The sequence below is a fragment of the Felis catus genome, chromosome B2 (genome assembly GCF_018350175.1).
Source record: "Felis catus isolate Fca126 chromosome B2, F.catus_Fca126_mat1.0, whole genome shotgun sequence".
NCBI classification, from domain to species: Eukaryota; Metazoa; Chordata; class Mammalia; order Carnivora; family Felidae; genus Felis; species Felis catus.
Window position 1 is genome coordinate 54068259 of NC_058372.1, and position 22941 is coordinate 54091199.

At 40.0% G+C, this 22941-nt stretch overlaps 1 protein-coding gene and 1 pseudogene across 17 annotated transcripts in view; one reads left to right on the plus strand and one right to left on the minus strand.

Moving 5' to 3' along the window:
• Window positions 1–22941, minus strand: part of DST (dystonin) — a 503266-nt gene that overhangs the window by 449919 nt on the left and 30406 nt on the right. The window lies entirely within an intron of this gene.
• The window catches only part of LOC101099717, a 31781-nt pseudogene continuing 13596 nt past the window's right edge, over window positions 4757–22941 (plus strand).

The window sequence follows — 22941 nt, forward strand, 5'->3', positions numbered from 1 at the left end:
GCTACATTTTTGTTTTCAGAGAATGTATTCTCTGACAAATAAGGGATAATGGGGCAAAATATTACCTTTTTAAAGTCTTATTTTCTAATAATCATCTTTGGTATAGATAGTTTCTAGAGGTATGGTGATAGCAAGAAGTCAGTTTCTAATCTTTAAAAAGTCTAAGGAATTGAATACTTATTTTAGATAAGGTTTCCCAGATTAGCACTGTAGTGTTTCTTTTATACTGACTATATTCTATCAACTGGTTATTAGTTCCTGCTAATCAGAAGCTCTGATTGGGGACAGAGAACCTTGATAATTTTTCTAATTGCAAGTGAATTCTAACTTAAATGCAGTTTTGTAAACAGAAATCTTTTCAAATATCTTACAGATGTCAATCATTCCCTTCTTGGACCCATGTCCCACCCACATGCTGCCTGGGAAAGCATGTTTTGTACCATGGCATCCCACCCCTCTCGGTCATGGTTGCTGGGTCTTGATACTTGAGCTATGTACCTCTCTTCAGAGTTTGAGAGAGAAATACCAAGAGCCTGGACCACTTAGCACAGAAATTAAAACTGAAAAAAAAAAATCATTTGTAGACAAGTGATGAAACTCTAATATGTACATGTATAGCCTAGGATTCTTACTTTTTTATTTATTTTTCTTTTTTTTTTTTTAGTTTAGAGAGAGAGGGGGGCAAGGGGCAGAGGAAAAGAGAAAGAGAATCTTAAGTAGGCTCCATGCTCAGTGTGAAGCCTGACTGAGGGCTCGATTCCACAACCCCAGGATCATGACCTGAGCCAAAACCAAGAATCAACAGACTGAGTCACCAAGGAGCCCCTATATTCTTATTAAAATGTAGATTGTGGGACCTGAGATTCTGAGTTTCTAACAAGCTTCCAAGCTTCTAATGCTGTTAATCTGCAGAGCTAACCTTGGGTCACAAGGTTGTAGAAGCCTGATAGAAACTCTGTGGCTCATGTCTAGGCTGACAGGAATGGGGCATAGAAACCATGGTGAGGAGAGAACAATCAGTTGATAACAGAAGGAAAAGCTGAAGCCAATGGAGTAGTTCTGAGCCCCACCTTTGGCATTCACTACAGGGAGGAGTGAGGCCTTGAAACCACCACCAGCTCTCCACGCATCCCTGCGAAGCCAACATCAACTATGAATCTTTTTCTTAAATTCCACTAAATGACACATACATCCTTACAACATACCCTAAAATACAGTTGGTCTCTGATTCTGCACCCAAATGAGCCTAAGACACAAAACATGGCCTCCATGGTTGGGGCAGGGAAGAGAATAAAAGGAGACTTTGAGGTTAAAACTATTGGAAATACGTCTCCTGTAAGGAGCTTAAAGTGCTTTTTAATTATAACTGTTAGATTAACCTAAGCAGGGATCATAGGGTACACTCAGAAAACAACTATATTCTTTCTCCCTGCTGTCTTTCAAATCCACGATGAAGAGTTAGTTTTCTCCCAATGCTACACAAAATTTTGAATGGACTCTATAATTTTTCTGGTCATTCTCAGATAATTAAAAAGCCTTCTAGCCACTTCTAGTCACAAAACCAGTGCCATTTCAATGAGGTCATATCACTCTTCCTGGTTTCCTCTTACACAGAGTTTAAAGTGACTCTAGGCTCTTTTTCCCAAGAGATCCGTAAGAAATTCTCATGCATCCTTTGCCCCAACGCATTCTGGGAAAGTAGGCTATTCCCAATGCAGCCAACTCTGCTCACTCCATCATTACAGCATCCCGCCAGCCACAATCTTTGAAATCATCCCACGTGGTCTGGCACCAGCCTTGGCACATACACTCTGAGGACACAAGTCAAGCTCTCCCCATGGTCTCCCTAAATTCACTCACTAGGCTTAAGAGGGCTTAGGGCGAGATGTGGGTGCACTGCTAAGCAATTTTCCAGACTCTAATCCTGAGCCACCCAATACACTAGCTACTGGCCACATGTGGCTATTTGCATGTAAATTTTAATTAAAATTAAACTACAAATTCAGTTTTTCAGGCATACTAGCCACATTCCGATTGTTCAATATACATGTGGCTAGTGGTACCAGATGATGCAGATAGAACTTTTCCATTATCACAGAAGGTTCTATTAATACCTGCTCTAACCTTTCATAACTTGATCCTCAGCCTTTATCCATTTAGCTCAAAACTGGTGATGGGTGATCATAAATGGAAGTGTAGGTTAACTGTCAAGGCGAGCGACACCAAATCTCAGTACACCAACACAATAAAAGTTTGTTTCACTCACAGATCAGCAAGCAGGATAAGTGCTCTGCTCCAGAGAGTCATTTAGGGCACGAGGCACCTTCCATGTTGTGACTCTAGATCCACAACGTCCTCTCCACTCTGCTAGTTTGTGGAGAAAGAACCAGGATTGTGTGGGAGGGTTGCAAAGGTCCAGGCCTATAAATGGCACACATCATTTCTCCTTACATTTCATTAACTAGAACTCAGTTACATGGCCATCACTTAACTGCAAAGGAAAGTAAAAAATGTATTTAGGTCATGTGCCCAGAAAAAGAGAGCACAGATCTTGGTGAGGAACAGCAAACTGCCACAGAACTAGTGGCAAAACCCATTTTAGAGCCACCTCCTTTGCAAGTCCTGTAGAAGGGGTCTAGCTCTTTTCTCTGGCAACATGAGCCTTACCAACCACATCTCTCAGGGCAAGCTCAGGCCAGAAGAGTTCCATTTACTCTTATTACATAGTTAAACATAATTTGAGCCCCATTTATTTAACTTTTTCCCAACATTGTTCAGCTGTAAACTACATCCAACTTCAATTCTTTTTTTTTTCCAACTTTCTTTACAGTTGCATAAATAACAATAATTTATAGTCATAGAGCACTTCCTATTTGTCAGACACTGTGTATGCATGATCTCATTATTTCTTATAATACGCCTAGGAGGTAAATACTATTGTGATGCCCATTTTACAGATAAGAAAATGGACATTTAGTATCTACCCTAGGGTTGAAACCCAGGCAACCTGACCCATGTTCTCTATCAGGGGTGACAAATTATGGCCAAATCTGACCCACTTTTTCTGCACAGTTTTATTGGAATACTGCCATGCCCATTCATGTATGTATTGTTTATGGCTACTTCTGTGCTACAAAAGCAGAGGTGAATAGTTGCAAAAGAGTTCATATGGCCTCAAAGTCAAAAATCTTTATTATTTGGGGTTTTGCAGAAAAACTCTGCCAACCCCTGCTCTACCATATCCTATAGGGTCTTAAGCATTCTGCTTCTATCACAGAGAAAAAAGTAATTTTGACTCGGTGTTTTAGTCTGCTAATCTGTGCTCTCCACCAACAACCTGGTCTGTGAAATATAAGGTCCGTCTAATTTCCCTCTGGCAGCCATGTCTACCCCATCTGCTTGTGGTTTCACATGCAGATTAAACAACATCTGTTATGTTGTTTCAGGGGCGCCTGGGTGGTGCAGTCGGTTAAGCGTCCGACATCAGCCAGGCCACGATCTCGCGGTCCGTGAGTTCGAGCCCCGCGTCAGGCTCTGGGCTGATGGCTCGGAGCCTGGAGCCTGTTTCCGATGCTGTGTCTCCCTCTCTCTCTGCCCCTCCCCTGTTCATGCTCTGTCTCTCTCTGTCCCAAAAATAAAAAACGTTGAAAAAAAAAATTTAAACAACATCTGTTATGTTGTTTCATCAAACATATAAACAATACTACTCAAGGAGGCATTTGCATTATCTTTCTAATAAAGATTATAACTATTCCCTGATATTTTTCATATCAGTATTATAACTATCAAACAAAAGGTTTATACAAGTTTATCAACCCAGCTGTTTTTGGTACAACAGGTTTCAATCCTTCAGCATTCCCACCTCCTGCTTTAGTTTTTAGAGATAAAGCCATCAGCACAGAGTGACAGTGAATTTTGTGGGCAATGGCAATCCAGTAAGGCAAGGCTTATTCTGTTGAAACTGGCCTATACTCATTTTTCTCTTAGGATTCATCAACACCATATTTTTTACCAAAATAAACCGTAAGAAGAAAATAAATATCTTAACTTTTAAGAGACTCTCAGAGTATGAAACCTGCCTTGCACTAGTTATTAAAATCAAGTTAGAAGTAGGGTAGAAATTGCATCCACCATAGCGGAACTATAAGAAGAACATTTTAAAGGATGCTGTGGGACACCACCCAAATCCCACATTTGTGAGCCAGATGCCTATTTCCCCAGGTGCCAGGAGTGATGGTAGATCCTGGCTTTTAGCAGAATCCCGTGGTGGAAACAGCTTTCCCTCAGCTTGAAAGCTAGCAGCTTAGCTAGAGTCAACGCCCCTCTCCAAGGGCCAATGCTGGTCAGTGGAAAGGTGAGTGCTCGCCTCAATTAGGGACATTTCTGAAGGGCCTCTCAGCTGCAGAACTTGTGGGATCAGCTGAGGCCTCTGTTGCACATGCATCACAATCCTACTTCTCTCTCTGACCATCCTGCTTTCCTCCATCCCTTTAAGTGTTGTTCCCAAGGGCACTCCCCAGTCAATCCCCTGCATATAATCTCCATCTCCAAGTCTCTCCCTAGGAAGCTGACATGCAACAAACATGAGACTGATTTCCTAAACAGTGCCATCGATAACTTATGAGCCATATTGAACACTCACTGAAAACAAAGAATCAGCAATAAAGAGCTTCCCAGAAGACAGAAAATCTATCAATACAAAAAATGAGAGTAACAGCAAAATATCAGGCAGTGTATATACATCAGTGGCAACACGATGCAGAAGCAGCAGTCATTGGGAAGTGAAGCAGGGAGCAGACAGAGTCCTAGAGAGAAGCTGAAGCTCCACTCAAAGCTAAGGAGGGCAAGTGGGGAAGGCTGCCTGGGAAACAGGAGCAGTCAGTGCAATCTGCTCTCGCTGCAGCCAGAGCTCAGCTCAGCGCCTCTTGGCAACGAGGCTCCAGCCCTGGGCACAGACGGTCATGCGCAATGACAGGCTCTATAAATAGCAGAGCAACCAGCAAATCATAACCTAGCCTTCATAATTGCAGATCAAGAGGTCCTACAGATGATTCTTTAAATGTGAGCACAATCTGTTTGCATGCAGCTCTTTTCTGAGCTACCTACTCAGAGACATCATCACTAACAGCATGTCTACAAAACAAAAAGAGTCACAGTTTAAAACATGATTATGTCAGAGACAATGTCCTTTTCAAGACAAGAAGCAACGAAATATAAAACAAGGAATCATGTTTTAAGAGGTGTTTACAACTTCCCAGTTGCAAATGCTAAGAAGCCAGATACCACCCAAACAGCAAGATTTCTTTTTTTAATATTTTTTAATGTTTATTTATTTTTGAGAGAGAGAGAGAGATAGAGTATGAGCAGAGGAGGGGTACAGAGAGGGGGTCAGAGGATCCAAAGCGGGCTCTGTGCTGACAGCAGAGAGCCCGATGTGGGGCTTGAATTCATCAACCAGAGATCATGATCTGAGCTGAAGCTGGAGGCTTAACTGACTAAGCCACCACTGAGGCGCCCCCCCCCAAACAGCAAGACTTCTGAAATGGTATCCACACTATGCAAAGACCATTACTCACACCAAGCATAGGCCACAAGACCAATCATAAGAAAGAAAGCAGTGTAAAGGGGCATGGGGAGAGAAAAAGAGAGCCATGGGAAAAGCACTGGAGGAAAGGCAAGAGAGATGGGTGAGGCTGTGCAGCCCATAAGTGCAGGAGAAAATGGGGGAGCAGGAAAAGGGTGAAGATAGGGAAGGAAGGAAAGAAAACAAGAGACAAAGAAGGGAGGAAAAGTGTGCTAATTTGCAACAGGTCACAGCAAAGTCCTAACAAAGTCCTGACATGGTCACTAAGTCTTCAAAGACATCCTGAATACCACTATAAAATCAAAGCCTTTAAGAATATTGAGTCAATTTATCAGACTGTGAATCAGAAACAATTCAAGACCCAAGAAAGGACAAAATGAAGACCTAACCGTATATGCAAGCTTGAACAGCTAACCCTCTATACCAAGGAAGAATGGGTGGTTAAACCAATGTTACAACTACAGCTACATCAATAGCATCATCCCCAACCAGCTATTCTCAAGTAATAGCTTAGTCTTAAAGTCCAACAACAATCCTGATAAAGTATTGTTTGAGAAATTCCTAAATTGAGGCTGATTCTATCATGACTCAGGCCAATTCAGCCACAAGACGAATAGAGTCTCACTAGATTGAGGGGCAGACAGGTAATGGGGGCAAGCAGCAAGCCAGACCTGGTCAGAGTTATGAGTATGGAACAGACAAGAGCCAGTGGGTTGGCACAACCGTGAGAGCTTCAGGCATCAAATACTCAAAAGTTCAGCAGGCACTAGGTGACTGATTCAGGCAGAGGACCTGGGTAGCCATAATGGGTACAGGCCCCAAGACCCATAAGCATCCTCACTGTTGCCAGCCTCCCTTCCACACTGAACTCTTTTTTTTTTAACTTTATTTATTTTGGGGAGGGCGGGGAGAGAGAGAGAGAGGAAGAGAATGAGTGGGGGATGGGCAGAGAAAAAGGGAGAGAAAGAATCCCAAGCAGGCCCACATGTCAGCGCAGAGCCCGACGGGGGGATAGAACCAAGAACTGTGAGATCGTGACCTGAGCTCATATCAGGAGTCAATTGCTTAACCAACTGAGCCACCCAGGAGCCTCACACTGCACTCTTGACCCTGCCCAGGATCTAGCAAATAAAAGGCATTAGCCCTTCAGCTGTCAAATGTTCTGATTAGTCAATGCCTACTTTCTACAGGTTGTTAAATATTTTGAATTTTGAACATCAACCCTGACAATGTATAAAGTTAACAAAAGCTATTCAGGCTTTTGGGTTCGAGTTCAGGGCAGGATTTCAAGTCCCAATGGTAAGCTACAGACTAAAACAGTAAAGTGGGATAGTCATTTACTGAGCCCCCAAGCAAGAAGTGGCAAGATGGATGCTTGCCAAGCTCACCAGCAGCAAGCCTCAGGCACAACGCCTGTGAAGCAAGCCTAAAAACAGCATGGGCAGAGGCTTCCAGCAAACACCGCTCTGATCAGACAGGTCTCAGAAACTGTCCCCACTGAGGATGCACAGAACAGGAAAGACTGGCCATTCCTGCCCCCAGTCTGAAAGCTGAACCTTTGCCCTGATGATACTAATTGAATGTGTATTTGGTCTGTGTTCAAGTCTTAAATGCTTTTCTGGCAGCACATGCCCTCTCAAAATCTGCTTACTCTCAAGACATACTTATCAGCAAGAAAAAAAAAAAAAAAACGTTTTCATGGCCTAAAATCTTCTGATAATTTATACTAAGTAAAGAGAAAGAGAAGAAGGAGCAGAGAGAGCTAACAGGACCAAGGTCCAAACAAAGACAGTTAATCAGAGGATTGTGAGAAATGTTTGTGGCTAGTCCATTTCAAGGGTAGCTATGACATCTTTTACTGCTTATTTCTGCTCTGTCTTTGACATCTATCACATGGACATCAGCAAAAATCTGTTAGAGGTCACCTTTTTCCCAAGGTGATATAGTAGCTAAAAGCTTTAAAGAGATTGTATTACTCTCTCTTGCAGTTATTCGGGCAAGAGCTATCAACTTTTTAACTTAGATCATATGATCCTGTTGACTTTTCCCAGTTGATTGATTTGAGTGGTGTTTATTTCAATGTGGCTTTTTCACAGTATTTATTACAGTTTGACTTATCTAAAATGCATTCCTGGATATAAAGGCAGTGGCATGCTTCATTTCCCTTTGTATCCTTCTTTGTTCCTACTTATAGATATGGCACAAGTATATTCTTAATATATTTTGGGTTTGATCTTCCTTTTTCAAAGATGCATTTGTCTAAAAATTTCAGAAAAGAACAAATTGGAAACTTGAACCTACCAAAAAGAGTTCATACCACATTCTTTCTGAACTATATAAATAAATGAATGTGCCTGTTTTGTATCTCCAAACACATCCCTCCAGAGTAATAACTGCAAAGTTAGTAAATAGCATCCTGATTTTGTCCCTATGCTTGCAGAGATACCTACAGATGTACAAAAAAGTTTTAAAAGAAATAGGATCTTGCTATATATACATATATATTGTTTTATACTTTGCTCTTTTCATTTAACAATAACATAGATATAGATTTTAAAATTATACAGGGGCAGCTGGGTGGCTCAGTCTGTTAAGCGTCTGACTTCGGCTCAGGTCATGACCTCACAATTTGTGAGTTTGAGCCCCACTTCGGACTCTGTGCTGACAGCTCGGAGCCTGGAGCCTGCTTCGGATTCTGTGTCCCGCTCTCTCTCTGCCCCTCTCTGCTCATACTCTGTCTCTCTCAAAAATAAATTTAAAAAAAAAACAAAAAAACATGAAAACATAATTATACAGATAGTACATTATTTTTAACAACTGATTTTCTAGTATATGGGTATGCCATACTTTATTCTGATTAAAATTTGGGGTATTTCTGTTTGTTTCTATTATAAACAGTGCAATCAACAAGACACTTCTGTATCTTTAACTACATCTCTACTTAGAAATGGAATTGCCAGGGGGTGCCTGGGTGGCTCAGTCGGTTAAGCATCTTGTCCAACTCTTGATTTTGGCTCAGGTCATGATCTCACAGTCCATTGGATCAAGTCCCTCATTGGGATCTGCACCATCAACACTTGGGATTGTCTCTCTCCCTCTCTGTCTGTCTGTCTCTCTTTCTCTGACCCTCCCCCGCGTGCACTTGCGCTCTCTCTCTTTCAAAATATATTTTTTTAAAGAAAGAAATGGAATGGCCAGGCCTCAGAAAAATCACATTGCAAAGATACTACCAGATTTGTCTCCAAAAATGTAGAACCATTTTGAGGCGCTTGAGTAGCTCAGTCGGTTAAGCATCCAACTCTGGCTTAGGTCATAATCTCACGGTTCGTGAGCTTGAGCCCTGTGTCAGGCTCTGTGCTCATAGCTGGGAGCCTGGAACCAGCTTCAGATACTGTGTCTCCCTCTCTCTCTGCCCCTCCTCTGCTCGCGCTCTCTCTCTCTCAAAAATAAACAAAACATTAAAAAAAAACTTAAAAATGTACAACCATTTCTACCATTATTTTTTACATGTGTTCATTTTTTATTATAAAAAATTTCAGAATATAAAAAAGAAGGTAAAAGAGAATAAAGAACTTTAGGTACCCACCACCCAGCTTCAAGAACTATCATATCATTCCATCCTTCTTGATTTAAAATGCCATTTTCGGGAGCACCTGAGTGGCTCAGTTGGTTAAGCATCTGACTCTTGATTTCGGCTCAAGTCATAATCTTACAGTTCATGGGATCAAGGCCCATTTTGGACTCTGCACTGACAGCACAGAACCTACTTGAGATTCTCTCTCTCCCCCTCTACCACTCGCATGCTCTCTTTCTCTCTCAAAATAAATAAATAAACCTTTAAAAAAATGTTTCAGGGGTGCCTGGATGGCTCAGTCGGTTGAGCGACCGACTTCGGCTCAGGTCATGATCTCACGGTTTGTGAGTTCGAGCCCTGTGTCGGGCTCTGTGCTGACAGCTCAGAGCCTGGAGTCTGCTTCTGATTCTGTTTCCTTCTCTCTCTGTCCCTCCCCCACTCATGCTCTGTCTGTCTCTCTCTGTCTCAGAAATAAATAAATACTTTTTAAAAATTTTTAATAAATAAATGTTTCAAATACCACTTTTATCATTTACTAAACCTCTACATATATTTGGATATGTATCTGAACCCTCTGTTGTACTTGAGTCAGTGTGTTTTTTTTTTATAATGATACATACATAAATACAAATTGTTCATAAAACAATACAAATATACTCTTTATACTGCATTCTAATGAAATAAAAAATATAGTAAAATACAGACCAACTACTATAACAAATAGATCCAAAACTACAGTGATTCAAACAAGATAGAAATTCATTTTTCTTGTGGCCAGTTCACAGTTGATAGGTGGCTCTGAGCCATGAGGTCATATAAGGAGCCAGGATTCTATCCTATCACTGCTCTACCTTCCCCTCAGGTATTCCTTGTCCATACATTTGACATACCACACAATTCCTTTCCAAGCATGGAAAGAAAGAAAGGGACTGTGGAGACAAGCAGCTTGTTTTAAGGACTTGACCTAGAATGTTCATACATCACTTTCACTTATATCCAATTGGACAGAACTTAACAGTACTGCCAGAGAGGCTGAGAAATGGAGGCTCTAGCTGTTTCACCATATGCCCACTCATAAGTATAGAGTATTTGTATTACAAAAATAGGGGAAGATTGAAATTGGAGGAAAAATTCACAGTCTTTACTATAAAAGTGAGTGTAAAAAATTTATGTACCACAGAGTTTGATTATCTTTAAAGGCACTTAAACGAGTTGTCAAATATAGAAATAAATTATGCTGCTTTATATTATAGAAAGACAAGAAGTCCAAAATTCCCAAATTGCTAACTTTCAGTGATGACAAGAGACCATCAGTAGCAGTTATTTTCAAATAAACCAAACAAATAAAAGTGATGGTTGAATAATTAGCAGGAAAGTAATTGGTTTTTTAAATTTGTAGATTAAAAAGGGTGTTTTGAAAATGGGTATTTGAATATATTTCTACTAACATATGATTTTGTTCCCCTAAAAAAAGGTAAATTCATTATCTAGAAAAGCTAATTTTATAGATTTTAAAATTTGAAAAGAGTTCTTTAGTCAGTTTAAAAACCACCCAAATAAAAATTTTCAGTGAGTTTTAGAATCCTGTTTAAAAATATAAAATTAGGCACGGCTGGGTGGCTCAGTCAGTTGAGCGTCCAATTTCAGGTCATGGTCTCGCGGTCTGTGAGTTTCAGCCCCACGTCCAGCTCTGTGCCAACAGCTCAGAGCCTGGAGCCTGCTTCAGATTCTGTGTCTCCCTCTCTCTCTGCCCCTCCCCCGCTCATGCTCTGTCTCTCTCTCTTTCTCTGTCTCTGTCTCTCTCTCTCTGTCAAAAATAAATAAACGTTAAAAAAAAATTTTTAATAAAAAAATATATAAAATCAATTTCTTCAGATTAGTTCATAACAAAACCAACTGACAAGAAATATGAAAATTTACTACCAAATTTTATTTTTAAATAATTTTGCATAATCAACGAATGAAAATTGAAAACTGTCATAATTGTAAGAGCAGTCATCAATGCACTTTTTCCATTTGAATCTTTTTTTAAGTTATCTTTTACAGCTATGACAATGGCTAAAACCAAATATCAAAATAAATGGAGCTTAAAATAATATTTGAATTTCTAAATCATAGTGTTAAGCAAAGATTTTTTTTTAAGGTTAAACATGTTTAACTACATTTTTCTCAGAGTGAAATTTGTTATAATAAATTAATATGGGGATATAGTATATAATTTAGAAATAAATACATATATATATTGAATGTGCATGCTGATATTTTACTGGTGGTATATACAATCAAAACTGAGGATTGCTCGTAGAAAAGGACTTCAATTATTTGTGTATTTGTCTTTAACATATAAAAGAGGAAGAACTCTAAATGGACCAGTAATCATAGAAGGTACTAAAGAAGGTAAAAGAAAGCTCTAACATGAAAAATGGTTCTAGGCACAAAGATATTACACACATAGCCCTCATTTAATGCCAACTACACAGCACCGAATTATTATACTACAGTTTGTTTCTGAATTAATTTCCTCAAAAATATAGTCACATACATCTATATGTACATTATATTATATGTAATTATATCATATATCTTATATATCCCTTTCTATATATATGCATATATTATGTAATATATAACATACAATATAACACACAATATCATATTGTATATTACATAATACAATTATATAATGCTATATATTATATATTAATTATATATTACATATATAATATGCATATACATCTATATATATCCCTTTATACATATATATGTGTATGTATGTATTTAAGGAAATTATTATCATATATAATCCCTTTAAAAATACACATATAAGTTCCTATTGCCATTAACAATTAAAATTCCTGTGTTTCCCATATGCTGTATGCCAGCATAGCTCTCAGACAATAAATGGACTCCAAGCTAACAAATATGAGTGCCCTTTACCACAAATCCTCCAAAGAGCATGTTGTTGTATATTGAGCATATGCTGCAACATGTAATGATTACTCCACTCTAGCCCGTTTTTAATTAGAGTTCTGGCTAAAATTTTTGATTCACAATTATTGACGAAAAAGTGTGCCAGTGATAGCTCTAGCCCTGTATGCCAAAGAGAAACAAAGGAAGTAGGATACACTGAGCAACAAAATGTGAGTTTCACAATGGCTCAAGGCAACCTCAAAGAAACGACTGCAAAAATAGGAAACAAAGATTTGAAACTAACTGCAACTTTATGGAGATCCTTGACAGAAAAAGTGGCCAACACTTTGATGAACTATAGCTAGAAGAATGGCTAAGACAAATAGTTCATTCCACAGAATCTGAAGAGAAGAGGGGAATGATTGCCAACTCACACTGGCAGGAAACACATCCCAACAGCACTGACTCAGTTAGCACTGCCATTTCCAGGAGTTAGAAAGGGCTATGCATGCATCATCAAGTTCTATCTAAGCTTACAACAGATAATTATTACTCAAAGTATTCCAAGAAACAGAATAAGATGAAAAATGTCTTAATTCATTTTAAGATGCTACCACAGCCTAAAAATAAACCTTGATACATCCAAGAGAAGCAACTGTAGACCAATCTAACATCTGAAGATAAAGAGATTCCAAATAAAACCCTACCAAAACGCTGGCAGTGAGTTAAAATACTAATAACCCAAGACTAAATAGAGTTGTCCAGTTATTAGAGGCTGACCCAACAACACGAAACCCATGTCCCCCGGACTAAGCCTGAACTATGAGCCATAGTGAAAGATTTCCCAAAGTAACTAAGGATCCCCACAGATTTGCTGAGGAATTTGATATAGTGTTTCAAACTTACATGCAGGTTTCTCAGATTTCTACCCAGATGGTTCACATGCTCGTTGGTGAAGGTCAAGCCCAACAACTGGATGAAAACAGCTAATTGGGTTGATGCTGAAAAATCTCTGGAATTGCAGATAGGAACCCAGTCCCCTGCCTTGTTATATAATGAGGCTCAGGCAATCACTAAATGACTTCACCTGGCAATCCCTAGGGCTTTCTCAAAACCTGTTCATTGGAATAAGAGTCAATGAGGGGCACCTGGGTGGCTCAGTTGATTGGGCGTCCAATTTTTGGTTTCGGTTCAAGTCATGATCTCATGGTTTGTAGTTTCAAGCCCCACGTTGAACCCTGCACTATCAGTGCAGAACTTCCTGGGATTCTCTCTCTTCCTCTCTCTGCCCCCACGCCCCAGCTTGTACTCTCTCTCCCAAAATAAATTAAAACTAAAAAAAATAAATAAAATAAAATACTCTGGCCATTAAGAAAAAAGTCAATGAGGAGTGCCTGGGTGGCTCAGTCAGTTAAGCGTCTGATTCTTGTATTCGGCTTGGATCATGATCTCACAGTTTGTGAGTTCAAGCCCCACGTAGGGCTCTGTGCTGACAATGCGGTGCCTGCTTGGGTTTCTCTCCCCATCTCTCTCTCTGGCCCTCCCCTGCTGGCTCTCTGACGCTCTCTCTCAAAAAATAAATAAACAAAAAAAGTCAATAAGCCCTTGAATTATTATTACTATTATTATAGCTGTTGTTTTTAAGGAAAGAGTTTTCAAGAAAAAATCTGGCCTTCCTACAGATGTCAAATCCATTCAGGTAGACTTCAATTCTATGTTCATCAATATGCTGAACCAGGACCTTCCCCTTCTAGTTAAAAGGACTGGGATGGAATGGTAAACCATCTCCACTCCAGCTTTTTAATTTAGTAAATCAGCTCACCCACACCCTAGGTGATTCAACTAAAAGGAAGACCACTAAAACCCTTAATTTTCAGCTCCAACAAATGGAAGCCCCTAAACAAAACCAAATCTTTCCTGGCCTTTTTCATTACTGCAAAAAGCCAGGACACTGGAAAAAGGATTGTTACAAAACTCAAGCACACCAAGTCCCTTCAGCCCTCTACCCAGTCTTTCCAGTGCCCTCCCAATGATGGGGTCCTGGACAACCACAGGAGCTTTTCTCAATCCCTCCTCTTACTCCGCTTAGAGAAAACAACTCTCCGGATGGGAAATGAATCTTATCAACACCAGAGCTACACTCTAGGTGTTCAGCCTCACTGCCATAAAAAGCCCCTGCCTCCGAGTACTAAAACAGTTCTTAGCTCCTCTGCCCCTGTTCATTTATTGGGACAAGATTTCTTAGGGAAGTATCATGCCAGAATTTCTTCCTCCTGAAAAGGGTAATTCTAGAATTTGATACCAAGAACCAAAATAGCCAAGCAGGTGAATCAAATGACCTTTAAACATATTTTGTGTGTTCCACCCCTGACAACACTACACCTAACTTTAAAGATATTATTTGTCCCTATTGGATCAGCCATAAGGCATCAAGCCTACAACAGATTATAAGGCTCAGGGCCTTATTATCCTCTGTACTAGTATCCCTTGTCACCCCATTATTTCAAATACCCATACTTTCTCAGCATACATCCCCACTGAAAGCAAATTTTTCACTGTAATTAATTTATGTAGCACCTTTCTTACCATCCCTAAGGATAAGGCAGCCAATATCTCTTTGTCTTTATTTGGGAGGGAAAAAAGTCCTTCATATTTCTCCCAGCCTTTAAAGACTGACTTAGATGCTCAGACCCCTTCACAAGAAGACAGCATCCACTTGTTAAAACTTTTTCTTTTAAGTTTATTTATTTATTTTTGAGAAAGTAAGAGTGCAGGCAGAGGAGGGGTGGAGGGAGGGGAACAGGAGAAAGAGAGAGAATCCCAAGCAGTCTCCACACTGTTAGCACGGAACCCACTGTTAGCAGGGCTTGATCTCATGAACCAAGAGATCATGACCTTAGTTGAAATCAGGAGTCGGCTGTTTGATCAACCAAACCACCCAAGCACCCCAAAACTTTTTTAAAATGTTTTATTTATTTTTGAGAGAGAGTGTGTGTGAGCAGAGAAGGGGCAAAGAGAGGGGGGACAGAGGATCCGAAGTGGGCTCTGCGCTGATAGCAGCAAGCCCGGTCTGGGGCTCAAACTCACAAACGGTAAGATCATGACCTGAGCTGAAGTCAGAATCTCAACCAACTGAACCTGGTGCCCCAATGTTAAAACTTAAAGGTACACAAAGAATCCAAGGAAAAATTTCAGTTTCCCCAAACTCAGATTTGATATTTGTGGCACATGATCTCACAGTCATTTCCAGGAATGGCACTTTCCCAAGATGCCATTTAGATCATGGCATCATGAACTTCCCAAAATGAAGTTTTGGGAAAAAAAACAAACCTGACACTATCATTTGGGAAGATCAGGATGACTTAGCCTTAAAGCCTTAAAGGAAAGAATGTTAAATACCCCTGCCCTTGAACATTAACTTTCTTTCTTCTTTTCGCTCCTGAAAACCCTGCCAACCTTCTTCCCTCTTTTGCCAATAATGCTCCTCATGACTGCCTGACTCTGACAAATTGCCTCCTGACAATGCTAACTTTTCATGGCTTACCAAAAGTTCTTATTTAACAGACGAAAATGATAAATATTATTCTGAGCATACTACTGCAATTCCTTCTGAAGCAGGCATGCTTTGGAGTAGCTCATCACTTTGGAATACTATGGGAAACAGTGAGGCTTCCTCTCTTCCAGTGGGGACAAAATTCAAAATGGCCTTTATGTCCAGGAATTATTAGCTATTATCAAGGTCCCTGGGCATTCCAAATTTGATTCTTTAGAGGCTAAAGGAAACAACCTAATAGATATTTCCACAGAGAACTCTGCTCTCAAAGGAATCAATGACCATATCTCTGTCCTGATCCTAAGGGATGCTCCCCCAAATGATAATGTAGAAGAACCAACTACAGATTTCCAATAATCAGCCCAAGGAAGGAAAAACAACATTGGAAAGCTAAAAACCACTGGTTTAATGAAAGAAAGAAAGAAAGAAAGAAAGAAAGAAAGAAAGAAAGAAAGAAAGAAAGAAAGAAAGAAAACTTGAACCAAATAATAATCCAGGCCCACCAGAGACTAAAATTTCCATTACTGACTACTAAACAGACATTGAATCATTGGTCTACTGATAAAATGATAACGTTTATGAACCAATACTGGTTGGGGAAATATTAAGGCCACAAAGAGTGCCTACTTTGCTTGCCACCTCCTGCCCAAAATACAATTCAAGAAAACCTGTCCTCACTGCCCCCGGACACTTTAAATTTCCCAATAAACTATTTGAGGATTGGCAGATGGATTTTATACACCTTCCCCTGTCTCATGGATATAAATATGTCTTGGCAATGGCTTTTATGTTTTAAAATATCACTTCTACCTGGGGAATGCCCCTGAAACTTCATAACCAGGGAATTCACTTCACCAGCCAAATGCTTCAACAAGCCTGTGCCATTTGGCCAGTCTTACTTTCACTCTCAATCCTCAGGGTTAGTACAACACAATACAGCATTATTAAGACTCAACCGGCAAAATCTGTAGACTCTCCAAATAAGCTAGCCAAAAGCAATGCCATTAGTCCTTCTGAATCTCAGGTCTACCATTTTTGGAACCCATAAACTCTCACCCTTTGAGATAATCACAGGATGCCCAATGCACTTGGGTCATGCTTCTTCTGACCCATAGCTGGTTAAGAGGGATATACTTCTATTTGTTTCTATTAAGAATAACCATACTTTAGCAGAACAGTCTCTCAAAAGCATGTTCCCTGGAGACAAAGACCAACAACATCACAGATTGCAGCCTGGAGATTTCAACTATTGGAAAAGATATCTTCACAAAGACTCTTCTCAACCATGTTGCAAAGGAACCAACGCTTGTGCTGCCAAACCCCAAGGAAAAGACTCTTGGATCCATGTGTCACAGCTAAAGAAAGCACCAAACCCTAACGACCTGCACACCAAGTGGTGACCTGAAAATAAAGATTTCCAGGAATTGAAGCAGGTTAATAGCTGAAAGAGACCATTTTCCCAAGATGACTGGAACAAGCATGTATACTTTTTTCTCACTATTGCATTTTACTTTATTTCTTCCCTCTCTTTCTTAGCCCAATCTATCACAAAAGGGAGAAACCGTTCTGTCTACTGGATCTGTCACCAAGAATTCTGATCTGCTCATGATGTTGGAGATCCCTCAGTCTTCTATCTGTTCCCCTGCATCTAAGGGAAATGTAAACGAGCTAACTCCACTTTGCAAGGCTTTTAGAAAAGACTCCTTTAAGCTAGGATAGTTCCCTGCAGAATGTCTGCTCTTTATCTTGTTCTGTATTATCGTTTTTAAGCTTTATACCTGTTGACTGTCAAACTTTTGTAAAAATGACATGCCCAATACGGTGATGTTAGCTTGGTGCTTCAAGATGATCTCAAACGCTTAAGATACAAACCTCAGATGGGAAATGCCTGAGAATTCTCCCTTCTACCCTTCCCTGTTACTGAAATGTGACCTCAGTGATTTCAATCTGCACACTTTCCCTACAATTGGGACATAACAATCAAGAAAAGTCCTTCTTGGCACTAAGGGATGAAATCACTTTAGTGTTCGAAACCACTAAATACAAAAACCCCAACTCTTGATCAGCATGCAATGCTTTCAAGTAAAGATCTTGATCAAAGGGAGAAATGTGAAAATAAATAAAGGAAATTTCATTAAAAATGGAGTTGAAAAACCCTGAAAGGAGAGTTCTCATGCACTACTATCCACCTTAAGAAGCATACCTCAACAGGAGAAAGCTTACTTAACCTATCCCAGCAGTAAGAAGGAATAACTTGCCCAGCAACAGCCCAGCCAATGGGAAACTGCCACATTCAGCCAGTGAGAAGCCATAATAGCCCCTCCAGCTTCCTTCTTTCCCCTATAAAAGCAAGCCCCTCTCTCCTGTTCTCTAGACTTGCTATGGTTTGCTTGTCCTGAAATGCCATTCTCTGCTATTCCCCAAAAAAGTTTATTTTGCTGGTAAAAGAGCTGGCTTTTTTTTTTAAGATCAACATGCTTTAAGAGGATGGCTGACATAATTTATATTATTTCATCTCAGCTTTGGCCATCTAAGGTTTTTAATAATATTCTTTTATGGTGGAGGATATTTGATGAAAGCAATAAATTAAACATATCTAGAGAGGAAGACATTTTTAGCACCAAATGTACAAAATCATCTTTTCTCATTTTTAAACATGTCCCTTATTTTAATTTAGCCATCAGAAGTATAAGCTGTTTCCACAATGCAAGAAAGTTCTCTCATTCCACCTGTGTACCCTAAAATGTTCCTAAATAACTTCTCATTCATAGTATAAAAAAATTTTTTTAATAAAAAAAAAAAGGTAAGCTAAAATGAGAGGCAATGTTCTTGCAAGATGGAAAGGGACTGGACCCTGCTTACCCCTTTTGTGGTTAGAATACTTCCAACAAAGGAGTGAAAACTACATATCCACGAGCATTGTGGGAAACACACGCAAAGAAGCTACCAAGTACTGGATGTGGTCATTTGAGTTTAAAGTACAAATGCTTGCTTAAAAAAAAAAATGTTTATTTAATTTTATGAGGTAGGAGAAGGTATGGATTACAATATTCTATTTCAGGCCAAACTTTGATTGAATTGGCTAACATAGTTGTGCCTGCTTTTTTTTTTCATAGGGATTAAGGATCGCTGATTTGGGCACCTTAATGGTTGGCTAATTTAAAAAGTTGTCTTGGCATAGTCATGCTGGGGCAACAGGTCACAAAAAATACATAGTCAAAATAGCATTAAATAGGAAGGATGTTACTTTCCCATCTAGATCCTGCAGAGATTGGCAAAGCCAACAGTCACAAGTCAAAGTTCACCTACCCTTCTCAGAGATGGCAGAAAAGGAGAAAGGCATCGACCTTCACCCTAGTGGTGGGAGGTGGGAAGGAGCAGGATGCAAAGTCTAGTACAGAGAAACAAGAGAAAATTCCTCTGCTTAGGATGTAGAGAGACCAAGAAAAAGAAAAACAGAAGAGTTAAAGAATAAGAGACAGAACAGCCTGGGCCAAGAGTTCTGGCCCGACCTTGACAGAGCCCTGGCCCTTCCCTTCACCACCCCCACAGTTTTGGAGCATTCACCTAAACCCTACACTGCTAAAACTTTTACTGGGATCCAGTGTGCATTTATTTCAGGTAAAGGCAGCAGCAGTGGTCTCCACACTGTGTACCTTTTGGAGAGGAGGCACATTTCCCTGGGAAGGACACTCCAGCTGGAGAAACCATAAGATAGAGTCCCCTTGGTTTCTCTCCTCCACTCACATTCCCCACTCCCTAAAGGAAGACAGAAACTAACTCTGTGGGATAGGAATGAAGGCACTCATACTGATTTAGAGGTAAGAATCAGCCTTCTTATATCACAGTTGATAAAACCAAACTGTCTCACCAAAAGGAATAAACACTTCTGAAGTAAGGTTATAAAATCAGTGAATTTATACCATCCCTGTCAAACAATTTTTCCTTATTTGGGGGTAATGCTAAACTCTTTACAAAGATTAATTTTAACTCTTAATGTAATTCAATGGTAAGCACATATATGTAAATTTTCTCCAAAACTGTCCCACTCTCCCTACACAATTCAGCATAACTAAACATAATTTAGTACACTGATAAGAAAGAGAAAACTAAAACATAAAATATCTACCTAGAGATAAAGAATAAAGAATACCTAAGTACATTAAGGTCTACCTTGGGCAGGTAGCATCAGTGCAGCAGTAAGATAAGGGTGACAATATTTATATATTCATGAATAACTTCTGTAGCTAGGGTGGGTCCAAAGAATTCTAAATCCTCCCGTTGTCATCCAAACACAGATTGCCAATTAAAATTTTTCTAGCTGCTCAAGATGGAAAAACATTCAAGCTAAACATAATCCCATGCTCTATATTTATACTTTCCAGGTGGAGGCACCATGGAAAGAGCTTTAATTTCCCTCAAACCCCTCAACTTAATCCTCTGCTTTCAGGTCATCTCGATCTCCCAGTGGATCTATTTTTAGCATCTCTTATTATTCCCATTCATTCTCTTATCTCTACTATCATTTCCTGAAGCAGGACCAAATTTCCTGATGCAGGGAAAATAAACACAAATTTTCTGATACAAAAGGTGGATTATTATAAAGCCACCAGAGGATTTTTAGACTTCCATAGCCTTCAAAACTGTCTTTCTGATTTATTCTGATATACACCTTCTGAGGAAGCAGATTTAGAAAGGTGTGTTGCCAGAAAAGCATCTGCACTGTAAGCGTAAATCAAATATAAGTTAAATCCACTCTGAATGAAAGCATTATGCTTACTTTTCATACAGTGCAAATAGATTACTCAGAACCTACCTTTTAGCGTCTAGCACATAGTACTGAAGTCATGTAGCCATTCGCCATTTATTTTTCTTTTTTCTCCACTTTTACTTGGGCTTTAGTCATTCAATAATTCAACCAATATTTTTTGAACCCTCCTATGTGTGCAGCACTGTACTAAACACTGAAAACAAAAATGAATAGACACAATGCACCCTCAGGAACAACCAGTCCAAAGGAGAACACAGACTTAAAAACAAGTGATGCAATGAAGGGGACATAAAGAAGTATGCTCAGGAGACATTATGGGGCAATGGAGGAGGTGGTCTGCTCATGGCGGGAGGAGGGGAGAATCCACTGTGTAAGAAAAGCCAGGGTCACAACAAAGCAATCAGCAAGGTCAAGGGCAAGAAAATGGCCACTGGTCAGAGAAAGGAGGATGCATAACAGCACTGAAAATAAATGATGAGCCATGAATCTAGAGATGGGATCAGAAATTTAAATAAGGCATTCTTCCATTTTTCCCTTATTCACTCCAAGGTGACCCTGATGTTTTGGAGTTTTTTTAAAAGAAGGCTAGAGACCCCCCCTCAGGTTTCTGAGTGCTAAGTTTATTAAACCTATTTAACTGAGTCAATGGAAAGATACACTCTCCTCAACCCAGTACAGTTATGTCTCACCTCAGTTGTAAGTGCACTTGGAGAACTTAAAACAGAAGACACAAGAGATACAAAACATAAAGTACCAGCACCCAAGATTCTGTCATGAATATATTTATGATTCTGTTATTAAAATGCAAATATGTGGGGCGCCTGGGTGGCGCAGTCGGTTAAGCGCCCGACTTCAGCCAGGTCACGATCTCGCGGTCCGCGAGTTCGAGCCCCGCGTCAGGCTCTGGGCTGATGGCTCAGAGCCTGGAGCCTGTTTCCGATTCTGTGTCTCCCTCTCTCTCTGCCCCTCCCCCGTTCATGCTCTGTCTCTCTCTGTCCCAAAAATAAATAAACGTTGAAAAAAGAAATTAAAAAAAATGCAAATATGTGATATATGCAGGGTCATATAACAAAAACTGTATCAGTTCAGAGTAGGTAACCTCAGCAGGCACTGGCATCAGAATAGGATGGAAAAGAGGAGCAGGTAAGAGGCAGAATTACTTAAAGACATAGTACAATAATTATGGGATTAAAGGGCACCAGAGACACACTGCCTATTTCAGTTTGGTTTGGACCAGCTTTTCTCAACCAGACCAGCTAATGCAGCATCAAACATCATTTTCTGAGTCATTCTGGATTAATTTAATAAAATAATCTCCTAGTATATGATACCAAACTAGCACCAGTATCAGAGAATCTCCTAAAGGGATGCCACCAAACTTTAAGAAGCAAAAACCAGACAAAACAACAGAAACTTGTAAAGGCTGATGTAAAATGCTATAGAAACTGTTCCAGAGTTCAGAAAAAAACATGGGAAACCTAAAACTTTTATGAAGCAAATACAGAATTGAAATAGAACCCTGACATAGGCTACCCAAAAAGAGAAAACCTCAGATCAATCTCATGTATAAAGATTAATGCAAAAATCATACTGAAAATATCATCAAGAAGGATCAGCAGCCCAGTGAAAGAACACATGATGAAGGGGGACTTACTAGAGAAATTCAAGAAGAGTCCAGTGTTAGTTAGAAAAATCCATTATTATATTTCATAGGTCTATAAAGAAAAACCACACAATCATCCCCATTGGCACAGAAAAAGCACTGGGGCAAAGGATTCGGAAAACAATCTGGATCAAAACATTCAGTAAGACAGGAATAGATGAGTCACAGACTGGGTCCTTTCAGGAAAGCATAAAGCTCATCAGCTCCTCAGCTCATCAGCAAGCTCAACAGAGGGGACTGAATAATGGGAATTGGTGAAACAGGTGTTGGAGGACTGGAAGAGCAAAAGGAGGACACTGAGCTAACCCAGACATAATAAATGCAGCTGCCACCCATTAGTTGGGGTGAGGGTGGGAAGAGATTAGGTTACATGAATGTGGGCGCTCAAAGGAGAGGCTCCACAAAGCTGGAGCTCAGAGGGTGAAAGGGGCACACTGTTCAGGGGCCATTAGTTCCTCAGGGGATCAGAGGAGGAAAGTGCCACTCAGTTGGGGCTCATTCCTCTGAAGAGGGATCACTGCCTGGCTTCGGCTGATACCTATGAGGGGAAGTGATGAAGCTGGTTCTGGTATTCCTGAGAAAAAGCTGGGGAGGTCTGAGGTGAACTACCTTTACTAGGTAGGGCACCTCTGACAGGAACAACAAGGGACAGGAAGTGCTTCTCCCTCCTCCCAACTTCCAGACGCCCTCTAGTGCCCCCTATTGACAGATCCCAATAGGAAGCAGCTGTCAAAGGCATCTGAGAAAAGTAGCCTGCAGAGTCCCGGACCCCAACTCTGGGGACTATAGTATGTAAGGTCAAGGTGGAACTGAAAGAACAGAAAATAAATTACCAGCACAGATGGATAGTCCTGAAACATAATAAAATGTATTTATTTAAACCCAA